Here is a 13,128-nt window from a genome sequence, read left to right as displayed (position 1 = left end):
TAGGCAATAGAAACCAATTTAAAACAGCACTGAAAAACTGTTATCACAATTCACATCCTGTCATCCAAATGATACAGTGTGTGGCAACATGATGTTTCACCTGCACCATTGCTGCGGTTCCCGTGGTGACGCCCAGGTGGTCGACTACAAATATGGGGGGACGTTGCTAACTGACTTCTTATGGGGAAGGGGGTGAAAAGAAAAATCGTCCATGTTGTACTCGAACATCTCCACACGTCAGGCATTGCCGGTGTGCCACGGTGTTGGTCCTGGTGATACATCGAGCCATACAGTGCTAATTTTATCATATTATATTGTATGACAATTACTTTCTAAAAAAAAAAAGAAAAAATAGGAAATCAAAGTAATAGGAATTTATTTATTAATACTTGGTTAGCTAGTTGCCTTTTATTACATACCACTTACTGCTATTTTGTTTTGACTTAGATATTTAATTTACTCATGTACTTACTCATTTATGTTACCATACCACTTTCGTTTCATTCTAGTTATTTATTTTAAATGATAGGGCCATGAACTAGACTACTGGTAGTTCTGCTGAACTATTTTCATGGTTCACACCAGAATTATTCAAATTGTGTACATATTACCTTGTATATTAATTTCCCCCTTTATATATCTCAATTATTGTATACATAATTTTCTGGTGAAATAAATCAATCAATCAATCAATCAGCTGTTTTTTTGCAACATAACCCATAGAGATGTAAATCATTACACATGCAAAATTTCATCTAGATCAGACAACTGGGAGTGAGTCGGGGGCATTACTTTAATTGAACGTCCCTCATATATTTCGCACCGAATACCCGATTACTTTCACCTACTCTCAGTCAATTGAGAGAATCAATAAATAGTGTATTTCTGGTAACATGGAAAACATAAATAAGGTAGGTACATGTAGGTTGGAATAAGGTATAATAAGTAACTTTTTGACTCCCGTGTGCGAAGCACAAAAAGGGAGTCTTTGCAGTTAGTGTGTCTGTCTGTGTGTCTGTGTGTGTGTGTGTGTCTGTTCCATCGATATCTCAAGAACCAATGTTCGGATTTCAATGAAACTTGGTATATAGCTTGTCTGGGGCAATGCGCAGATTTGATTAGTTTTTGGTTGACATCTGAAGTGGCTGGATGCTACATGTATATCTATTAAGTAAGGTGTCTTATAACATCAACCATCCTGGTATCCCTGGGTAGTGCTCATCGTCAATAAGGCTACAACCAATTGAACTTAAACAATGTGGATCTTTTATTCAATCCTAATCTAAATAACTCATCACATCAATAATTCAACATACAATTGGCAACGGCCCATTAGCCCATTAACTGTAAGAAACAAATACAGGATTTTTAATATAATGTCCTGTTCGTTGACGTTCATTAAACTAACTAAAGCAGACAACTTCACAATGTTGTCTCTAAATATATAGCAAACAACAAAATTCAATAAACATAACATGTTTCACGTTTAATAAATCACAAACCATATTATCTACTTCGTATCTACCTCAGGGCCAGCATTAATGCTGTTTAATACGTTAACTCCCTGAATATCCTTTGTCAATCATAGAAATGATAAAACTATCGTAAATTCTTGTACAAAAATAAGTGTCTTATTGATAAGTGTTGCGTAGTATCTAAAAATAGACTGCAAAAACACATGGTTTTCTCACTGAAAAAGTGTCAATACAAACATAAAATATTTCTAATCTTACCAAACTGATCGGCTAACCCGGGGAATTACACTGATTCTTGGAACTCAATCGCTTCTATTTGTGTCACTTTAACGCTGAGATTCCATCTATTTGAGTCAAAAATACATCAACCTTCGACAGCGTTGTCTTTCCAATGATAACTCTTCAAATCTAAGATGGCCGACAAAAACGAAAGTATTGCCACTAGACGGCGCAAGTCACAGAACTGGTTATACAATACAATACAATACATTTACGTGAGATTTGGATAAAGCATATGACCATCTCGCATTTGGCCACTACATACCGGCCCTCTAATTGTTGAAAATCAAATTTGAAACAATTACCAACACCTTATATAACAAGGACAAATGCTTACAACATATCTAACATACCATAGTTACTGCATGCAAAAAACTTTAACAATATTTAGCTGTCATCAGCTTCAAGAATCATACAAAGTTTATCTACTGGTCTTACAAAAGTATTAAATCTTGTTTTAACCTTAACCACTCTAACTAGCCCTTTATAATCTCTCATAATCTCAATGACCTTGGCTAAAGGCCAGGAATTTCTTGGCTGTTTGCCATCTACGATCAAAACAATATCTCCAATTTTTAAGTTTCGCTGAGGCTTCATCCATTTTTGCCTCTCTTGGAGCATGGGTAAATACTCTCTTGTCCAACGTCGCCAAAATATATTAGCCAAATATTGGACTTGTTTCCAACGTCGCTGACCATAATTGTCTGTCTCATTGAAGACACCTGGAGACATCCTCTGGTCTGTCTGTAGCTTCAACAGATGATTTGGGGTTAAGGCTAACAGATCATTAGGATCCACTGAAACTTTGGTAATAGGTCTACTATTTACTATATCCTCTATTTCACAGAATAGCATATGTAATGCTTCATCGTCTAAATGAATGGTCTGTTCCTTCAACAATGAGAATAGAATCTTGCGTATAGTACGGATCTGGCGTTCCCAGACACCACCGAAATGAGAAGCAGAAGGTGGATTGAACTGCCAGATTATGTTCTTCTGCCTCACTGCTTGTTCTATTTTGGTATGGTTCCAATCATTAATTGCTTGACGAAGTTCTCGTTCTGCACCAATAAAATTTGTACCATTATCTGAGCGTAAAACCTTGGCGCCACCTCTTCTTGCTATGAACTTTCTCACTGCATTTATGCACGAGTCAGTGTCTAAAGACTGCGCTACTTCTATATGTATAGCCCTTATGTTCAAGCATGTAAATAATACACCATAACGTTTAATTATAGGTCTACATCGTTTCACGAAGATAGGTCCAAAGTAGTCTACTCCTGTGTTCGTAAATGGTGGTTCATCAGCTGTGAGTCGCTCTCTTGGCAGATCTGCCATCATTTGTTCACCTGTTTTTGCTCTGTAATGTCGACAAATAACACATTTAGATATGATCTGTCTTGCAGCAGCATTAGCTTGACGAATCCAATACCTTTGTCTTAAAGTAGCTAACATGAGATTTCTCCCCATATGTCCTACATCTTTATGTATTTGTTGTAGAATCAGATTTGATACAGGCGACTCTTTAGGAAGGACTACTGGATGTTTGACATCATATAAAAGTTCAGCTTTACCTAAACGACCTCCGATTCTCAAAAGTCCACCACTCATCACTGGATTCAATTTGCAAAGTTTACTAGACTTGCTAACCACTTGATCCTTTTGCAAAGCGATGATCTCTCTAGAGAAATGCTGTTGCTGAACGTATCTGATCACGGCTCTCTCTGCCAATTCCATAGTATCTACAGGCAATACTTCATGTTTCAATTTTTCTTTAGATTGAGACCTAGCCTTTAACTTCAATTCTTTCATTCTTTCCTCACCTGAAATCTTTCCTTTGTTTGTACCTCCCTGTCTCAAACTCTCTTCTAGGCTTTTGCGCTCAGAGACCCATGACTGCAGGTTCTTAATACCAATCAAAATCCATCCTACTATTTCCTTCAATTTCTCCCAACTAGATGCATATGACAAAAGCCTATCCATAATATCTGCTGAGCCTTGGCATGTCACTGCTGCAACTGGATTTCTTTTGACTTCAGGGTCATCTTCCGCAATATTCCAAGAGTATTCATTACTTGGCCATTCCTGTTCAGGCTTCCACAGAAACTCAGTGGTAAAACCGTTCATACTGTCGACAGAGTTCATTCGCGGGGTGACTCATATACCTTGTCGACGTACTTCAAAACTTGGTTTTGATACTTGATACAACTTGTCCCATCTACCGTGCAAGCTTTATTATTTGTAATCAATGCATTAGCATAAGATATTGATTTCTTCTTTGTATGAATAATGGTACAAGCAGGTGTACTTGCCTGTTGATCACAAGGATTAGTCCTGGTTTTTGCATCCATAGAGTCACTTAAACTGTTACGTAATAGAGAGGCGTATCCATTAGCGATGGAATTTACATTAAACTTGTCAAAAATCAGTGAAAATAAATTCTATACGAAACGCCCAAAAAGTCTTTTCAGCGAAAATTAATTCCAGCAAAAATAAAGTATTTTAGTATATACATTTCTTTATTTCATTGTTGAGAATGAGTTATACATTTGTTTCGTACTATAATTTATTTATATTGGAAAATATTCAACTATCCTTTGCAACACCAATAAAATCATTAATTACAGTATGTCACTTAGCAGTATAAAAACATGATGCAAAGCCTATTATACTGGTAAAGGGTGCAAGGTCAGGAGAGTAAAGGGGATGGGGGAGGATTTCATAGCCACACGCCCGTTATTCTGATCTGGCAACATGTGAGTTGTGGAACGAAGCATTGTCCTGCAGGAGGGGGATACCTTTGCTGATCTTGCCCCGCCTCTTCATTTTGAAATGTAATAGGCTCCTGTAATCGTGGTACCCTTTGCCAGGAAATCTGTCATCACTACTCTATCCTGGTCCCAGAAGACTGCGAGCATGACCTTGCCAGTGGAGGGCTGCACCCTTGCCAAGTTTCATTCTGTGTAATCAGTCTTTTGAAAAACTTTGACTCACCTTCTTGGCACATCTCCAAATTCATCCTCGAGCATTCATGTCACGTTCTTGCTTCTGGAAGGTGTGAGCAACCTGGGAATCCATCTGGCAGACACCTTATGCATATGCAAAAATAAACAAAAAACGGATCACTGCGCAACACTCAACTGGCTTCATTTCACACCTGACTCAGTTCAAACACCTGTAAATCAGAAACCACAATTACATGTAGTTCAGAGCGGCCATTGACAGCATCAGAGACAGCTCAGCTCTGCTTTTCAAGAGAGACAGTGCTCAAAACTTAGTTTGCGATCTTCTCAACATAATCAGGGTTTGCGCTAGTGTCTCAGCAAGATGAGTCCCACTTAAAAAATGTTAAGAAAAAGAGATTGAACCCCAGCTTGCCTGAAAAACTAAATATGGGGTTAACGCAATCTCTGATAATGAAATGCAACGATAACGATACTACAAAACAAGTGCGTTTATGTCAAGGCGGTTTACAGCTATGCCGAAAATGTGAAGCGAAACACTTCCCTGGAACAAGTGAAAGGCTTGGGAACAAAGTAAAAATGGCGGACGGAACATCACCCCAAAGTATTGAAACCAGACTCTATGTATTGTGTTTTAAGGTGGACCAGTTATCAGCCATGGTGACTACTCTTTCTGATTTACAAAAGTCCATAGACTACATGTACAGTTTTTGTATATGAATACATATTTTGAGAGCTATAGGAAACAAATGCAAGATTTAAAACATGAAAATAAGAAATTGCGTGAGAAATTGATGAGTACAGAAGATAAGCTGAACAAAGCAGAAAAAGACATCGAAATAATACAGCAGTACACAAGGCGTAATAACCTAGAAATACAGGGAATACCTGAAATACAAGGTGAAAATAATTAAAATAGCCGATCTACAGTGTGACAGGAATTCAAGTATCAGAAAGTGACATTGATATCAGTCACCGGCTGCCATTCAAACCAGGGCAGCACTCACCTGAGATTATCGCACGCTTTACAAGAAGTATTAGAAATAAATTATATAAAGCAAAGAAGAACTTGTATACTAAATCTACATCAGACATAAAAATTGAAGAATTACAACGAACAAACCAACAGATTTATATAAACGAGCAGCTTACCAAAAATAACAAGAAACTTTTTCATGAAACAAACAACAAACGCAAAGCCGTGAAATGGAAATTTATTTGGACTCAAAATGGGAAGATCTTTGCCAGAGAAGATGAAGGATCTCCAGTTGTAAAAGTCCATTCAGCAAATGATATTCAACCAAATCAACCAACTTGCAAATGTTCAATCGGTAAGACAAATACTAACTATTAACTCCGCTGATACAGAACAAACAACTGTAAAATATAACTGCCAGTCTTATAGTGTGGAGCAATTTGTTACAGGTATAGATACTGCTATTATATCAAATCCTAAATATCATCCATTTTCCAGTTTTCACCTAAACATTAGATCAATTAGTAAACATTTTGATGACCTTGTTAGTTTTCTAAGCATAATACAAAACAAACTATCCATTGTTGCATTAACAGAAACTTGGTTACGTAATGAGACTGATTGCTCGCTATTCAATATTCCATCCTACAATTTTATCACCTCCAGCCGTATACATATCCAAGGTGGAGGTGTTGCACTATATATTCATAACTCATTGTTCTTTTCTCATGTTAATGATATTGAAATCAGTCATTCCGGGTCACTCTTTGTCGACACGATCATAGAAAACAAAAAGCCTTTGACACAATCGACCATGACATTCTTTTACAAAAACTGACATACATTGTACTATGGTATTAGGGGTCTTCCTTTTCCTTGGTTTTGTAGTTATCTTGAAAACAGGCCGTAAATGTCAATGGTACCTTGTCATTCTCCGGTCAAGTATGGAATTCCTCAAGGGTCCATCTTGGGTCTAATACTTTTTCTTATTTATATTAACAACATCAATAAAGCGACTGACGCCTTTAACTTTCAACTGTTCGCTGAAAAGCCGAACTGTTGACCTTGACATTATAAATGAAAACTTCAACAAAGTTGTGAAATGGTGCAAGGCCAACAAACTTACAATTATATGGCATCCTTGACATTAACAAACTCTGCAAACTTCACACTTGTTTGTTCATATTTGTCCCTAAGAATAATCTCTTTGCCCATGATATCAGCCATTACATTGATCAGCATTCCCATCGTTGCCCAACAACAGCCATTTCCAGTGGAAACTTGTCAGTCCCGAAAATGAATTTATCACTTTCCCAACATAACTTCACATATTCAGCGGTCAAATATTCCCTTACTGTCCAAGTAAAAGGCTTAGGCAATAGAAACCAATTTAAAACAGCACTGAAAAACTGTTATCACAATTCACATCCTGTCATCCAAATGATACAGTGTGTGGCAACATGATGTTTCACCTGCACCATTGCTGCGGTTCCCGTGGTGACGCCCAGGTGGTCGACTACAAATATGGGGGGACGTTGCTAACTGACTTCTTATGGGGAAGGGGGTGAAAAGAAAAATCGTCCATGTTGTACTCGAACATCTCCACACGTCAGGCATTGCCGGTGTGCCACGGTGTTGGTCCTGGTGATACATCGAGCCATACAGTGCTAATTTTATCATATTATATTGTATGACAATTACTTTCTAAAAAAAAAAGAAAAAATAGGAAATCAAAGTAATAGGAATTTATTTATTAATACTTGGTTAGCTAGTTGCCTTTTATTACATACCACTTACTGCTATTTTGTTTTGACTTAGATATTTAATTTACTCATGTACTTACTCATTTATGTTACCATACCACTTTCGTTTCATTCTAGTTATTTATTTTAAATGATAGGGCCATGAACTAGACTACTGGTAGTTCTGCTGAACTATTTTCATGGTTCACACCAGAATTATTCAAATTGTGTACATATTACCTTGTATATTAATTTCCCCCTTTATATATCTCAATTATTGTATACATAATTTTCTGGTGAAATAAATCAATCAATCAATCAATCAGCTGTTTTTTTGCAACATAACCCATAGAGATGTAAATCATTACACATGCAAAATTTCATCTAGATCAGACAACTGGGAGTGAGTCAGGGGCATTACTTTAATTGAACGTCCCTCATATATTTCGCACCGAATACCCGATTACTTTCACCTACTCTCAGTCAATTGAGAGAATCAATAAATAATGTATTTCTGGTAACATGGAAAACATAAATAAGGTACATGTAGGTACATGTAGGTTGGAATAAGGTATAATAAGTAACTTTTTGACTCCCGTGTGCGAAGCACAAAAAGGGAGTCTTTGCAGTTAGTGTGTCTGTCTGTGTGTCTGTGTGTGTGTGTGTGTCTGTTCCATCGATATCTCAAGAACCAATGTTCGGATTTCAATGAAACTTGGTATATAGCTTGTCTGGGGCAATGCGCAGATTTGATTAGTTTTTGGTTGACATCTGAAGTGGCTGGATGCTATATCTATTAAGTAAGGTGTCTTATAACATCAACCATCCTGGTATCCCTGGGTAGTGCTCATCGTCAATAAGGCTACAACCAATTGAACTTAAACAATGTGGATCTTTTATTCAATCCTAATCTAAATAACTCATCACATCAATAATTCAACATACAATTGGCAACGGCCCATTAGCCCATTAACTGTAAGAAACAAATACAGGATTTTTAATATAATGTCCTGTTCGTTGACGTTCATTAAACTAACTAAAGCAGACAACTTCACAATGTTGTCTCTAAATATATAGCAAACAACAAAATTCAATAAACATAACATGTTTCACATATAATAAATCACAAACCATATTATCTATTTCGTATCTACCTCAGGGCCAGCATTAATGCTGTTTAATACGTTAACTCCCTGAATATCCTTTGTCAATCATAGAAATGATAAAACTATCGTAAATTCTTGTACAAAAATAAGTGTCTTATTGATAAGTGTTGCGTAGTATCTAAAAATAGACTGCAAAAACACATGGTTTTCTCACTGAAAAAGTGTCAATACAAACATAAAATATTTCTAATCTTACCAAACTGATCGGCTAACCCGGGGAATTACACTGATTCTTGGAACTCAATCGCTTCTATTTGTGTCACTTTAACGCTGAGATTCCATCTATTTGAGTCAAAAATACATCAACCTTCGACAGCGTTGTCTTTCCAATGATAACTCTTCAAATCTAAGATGGCCGACAAAAACGAAAGTATTGCCACTAGACGGCGCAAGTCACAGAACTGGTTATACAATACAATACAATACATTTACGTGAGATTTGGATAAAGCATATGACCATCTCGCATTTGGCCACTACATACCGGCCCTCTAATTGTTGAAAATCAAATTTGAAACAATTACCAACACCTTATATAACAAGGACAAATGCTTACAACATATCTAACATACCATAGTTACTGCATGCAAAAAACTTTAACAATATTTAGCTGTCATCAGCTTCAAGAATCATACAAAGTTTATCTACTGGTCTTACAAAAGTATTAAATCTTGTTTTAACCTTAACCACTCTAACTAGCCCTTTATAATCTCTCATAATCTCAATGACCTTGGCTAAAGGCCAGGAATTTCTTGGCTGTTTGCCATCTACGATCAAAACAATATCTCCAATTTTTAAGTTTCGCTGAGGCTTCATCCATTTTTGCCTCTCTTGGAGCATGGGTAAATACTCTCTTGTCCAACGTCGCCAAAATATATTAGCCAAATATTGGACTTGTTTCCAACGTCGCTGACCATAATTGTCTGTCTCATTGAAGACACCTGGAGACATCCTCTGGTCTGTCTGTAGCTTCAACAGATGATTTGGGGTTAAGGCTAACAGATCATTAGGATCCACTGAAACTTTGGTAATAGGTCTACTATTTACTATATCCTCTATTTCACAGAATAGCATATGTAATGCTTCATCGTCTAAATGAATGGTCTGTTCCTTCAACAATGAGAATAGAATCTTGCGTATAGTACGGATCTGGCGTTCCCAGACACCACCGAAATGAGAAGCAGAAGGTGGATTGAACTGCCAGATTATGTTCTTCTGCCTCACTGCTTGTTCTATTTTGGTATGGTTCCAATCATTAATTGCTTGACGAAGTTCTCGTTCTGCACCAATAAAATTTGTACCATTATCTGAGCGTAAAACCTTGGCGCCACCTCTTCTTGCTATGAACCTTCTCACTGCATTTATGCACGAGTCAGTGTCTAAAGACTGCGCTACTTCTATATGTATAGCCCTTATGTTCAAGCATGTAAATAATACACCATAACGTTTAATTATAGGTCTACATCGTTTCACGAAGATAGGTCCAAAGTAGTCTACTCCTGTGTTCGTAAATGGTGGTTCATCAGCTGTGAGTCGCTCTCTTGGCAGATCTGCCATCATTTGTTCACCTGTTTTTGCTCTGTAATGTCGACAAATAACACATTTAGATATGATCTGTCTTGCAGCAGCATTAGCTTGAAGAATCCAATACCTTTGTCTTAAAGTAGCTAACATGAGATTTCTCCCCATATGTCCTACATCTTTATGTATTTGTTGTAGAATCAGATTTGATACAGGCGACTCTTTAGGAAGGACTACTGGATGTTTGACATCATATAAAAGTTCAGCTTTACCTAAACGATCTCCGATTCTCAAAAGTCCACCACTCATCACTGGATTCAATTTGCAAAGTTTACTAGACTTGCTAACCACTTGATCCTTTTGCAAAGGGATGATCTCTCTAGAGAAATGCTGTTGCTGAACGTATCTGATCACGGCTCTCTCTGCCAATTCCATAGTATCTACAGGCAATACTTCATGTTTCAATTTTTCTTTAGATTGAGACCTAGCCTTTAACTTCAATTCTTTCATTCTTTCCTCACCTGAAATCTTTCCTTTGTTTGTACCTCCCTGTCTCAAACTCTCTTCTAGGCTTTTGCGCTCAGAGACCCATGACTGCAGGTTCTTAATACCAATCAAAATCCATCCTACTATTTCCTTCAATTCCTCCCAACTAGATGCATATGACAAAAGCCTATCCATAATATCTGCTGAGCCTTGGCATGTCACTGCTGCAACTGGATTTCTTTTGACTTCAGGGTCATCTTCCGCAATGGGCCATCCCAGTTTATATCTGCACCCCCCCTGTTGATGAGTTTGTGTGTTTACTTCATACAGGGTATAATTTCCATGGGTGTATAAGTCATACAAAGTTTTATTTCCAAATCACCATTCACCATACAGTAATGGAAATCCAAAACTATAGGTCCTACTTATGGTGTTGATGAGTTCCTTTGTGACACCATACAGAGTAGGATTTCCAAATATAACTCTCATCATATGCTAATTTACCAAGTTCAAAATTTTATATCTGATAATGGAAATCCAAACTAGTCCTGATTCACGGTGTTGATGAGCTCATTCGTCCCACCATCATTATCTAATTTCAGAAATAACTATTTCATACTGGCCCAATACAGTCAGAAATCCAAGTTTTTTCAGTCATACAGTGTTGGAAATCCAACCTCATCAACCGGTATGTGGTGAGATAAACTAGGTCATATTTAATTTAGTAGCCATAACTGCCTGGATTTCCAGAATTTTTTTTTCCATACTCGTCTGGATTTCCAGATTCTGTTTCTCCATATACAGTTGGAAATCCGGGGTAATTTCCCCATCATACAGTGCTGGAAATCCGACCTCATCAACAGGGGGGGTGCAGATATAAACTGGAATGGCCCAATATTCCAAGAGTATTCATTACTTGGCCATTCCTGTTCAGGCTTCCACAGAAACTCAGGTCCATAAATCCATTTCTTATTCTCTAAGAATTCGTTAACAGTCATGCCACGTGACGCATCGTCAGCCGGATTTGACTTAGTATCAATATATCTCCATTGGGCTTTCTCTGAACCTTCATGGATTACAGTCATCCTGTTGGCGACAAAAGTGTGAAAAAGTGTTGTTTCATTACTAAGGTACCTCAGTACCGACGTACTGTCTGTCCAAAAATATGTGTTTTCTATTGGATAATCTAACTCCTCTTGTAGTCGTTTGTTCAACCTTACTGCCACTGTTGCCGCAGTAAGCTCCATTCTAGGAATCGTTACCTTCTTTAGAGGTGTAACTCGTGATTTTGCCATAATTAAAGAACAGTGGTTTTGATTCTTATCATTAGTTATATGTAAATATGATGTCACACCATATCCTTTCTCACTTGAATCACAGAAGTTGTGGATCTGATATAACTTCACTTCACCAAATTCAGGCGGTTTGAGACACCTTGGTACTGTGAAATGCCTCAGCTGGGTTAAGTCAGACAACCATCTCTTCCATATCTTTGCATCTGTTTGGGATATCTCTTCATCCCATCCTATGTTACGGTAACATAAATCTTGCAGCAATATCTTTGCTGGCAATACAAAAGGTCCCACTAATCTAAGTGGGTCATAGACTGAGCTTACGACTGACAAAATTCCTCTTCTATTAAAAGGACGTTCTTGTATTACTGTTTTATATGACAACGTGTCTTGTTCTGCTGACCAATGAACTCCTAGAGCCCTTTCCACAGTCAGGTCATCATAATCTAAGTTAAGCTGTTTCACATCTTCAACTCTTTCCTTTTGTGGTATAGACTTCAACACTTCACGGCTGTTACTTGTCCATTTTGTGAGATGAAATCCTCCTCTTTGACAGGCTTCGATTAAATCATGAACCAAAGTCACTGCTTTACTTTCAGAGCTTGTGGACAGTAGACAATCATCAACATAGAAATGTCTCATCACAGCTTCAACTACTTCTGGTGTTAGTTGATCCTTGTTGTCGAGCACTGTTTTGCGTAAAGCCATATTTGCGCAGCTCGGAGAGGATACCGCACCAAACAAGTGGACAACCATTTTGTACACCTCAGATTCACCATCTATGTTCTCATTGGGCCACCAATAAAATTGAAAGCATTCATTATCCTTGGGGGGAACTTTAACCTGATGAAACATCGCAGCAATGTCCGACATCAATGCCACTCTTTCCTGCCTAAATCTCAAGAGAACACCTTTCAAATTATTAGTGAGATCAGGACCTTGTAACAATAAATCATTTAGGGATACCCCCCATGTATTTCGCCGAACAATCAAATACTACCCTAATTTTGTTGGGCTTTTTGGGATGATACACCCCGTGGTGTGGAATGTACCAGACCTTTCCTTTGTGCAAATCTGGTGCTTCATTGGACAATTTAATAGCATATCCTTTGTCTATTATATCGTTCATGTATGACTTGTAATGTTCGTAGAATACAGGATCTTTCCTCATTCTGTTTTCTGTACACTTTAAGCGCTGTAAAGCTTGTCTTTTATTATCTGGCAAACTCA

At 37.6% G+C, this 13,128-nt stretch overlaps 1 protein-coding gene and 2 long non-coding RNA genes across 4 annotated transcripts in view; 1 reads left to right on the top strand and 2 right to left on the bottom strand.

The window, feature by feature from the left end:
• LOC102807777 (AP-1 complex subunit sigma-2) overlaps nt 1-13,128 on the top strand; it is a 55,275-nt gene that overhangs the window by 7,311 nt on the left and 34,836 nt on the right. The gene's annotated exons all lie outside the window — the stretch shown is intronic.
• LOC146750932 (uncharacterized) lies at nt 1,244-1,896 on the bottom strand. Its single transcript, XR_014928853.1, has 2 exons — nt 1,734-1,896; nt 1,244-1,344 (listed from the first exon to the last, which is right to left on the bottom strand). It is a non-coding gene; the product is annotated as an uncharacterized LOC146750932 (long non-coding RNA).
• LOC144355596 (uncharacterized) lies at nt 8,308-8,960 on the bottom strand. The gene is made up of 2 exons (XR_013421228.2): nt 8,798-8,960; nt 8,308-8,408 (listed from the first exon to the last, which is right to left on the bottom strand). It is a non-coding gene; the product is annotated as an uncharacterized LOC144355596 (long non-coding RNA).

The sequence above is a fragment of the Saccoglossus kowalevskii genome, chromosome 1 (assembly GCF_978046115.1).
Source record: "Saccoglossus kowalevskii chromosome 1, keSacKowa6.1, whole genome shotgun sequence".
In the NCBI taxonomy this organism is placed as follows: domain Eukaryota; kingdom Metazoa; phylum Hemichordata; class Enteropneusta; family Harrimaniidae; genus Saccoglossus; species Saccoglossus kowalevskii.
Note: the sequence above shows the minus strand (reverse complement) of the source record. Positions and strands in the feature narration are given on the sequence as shown.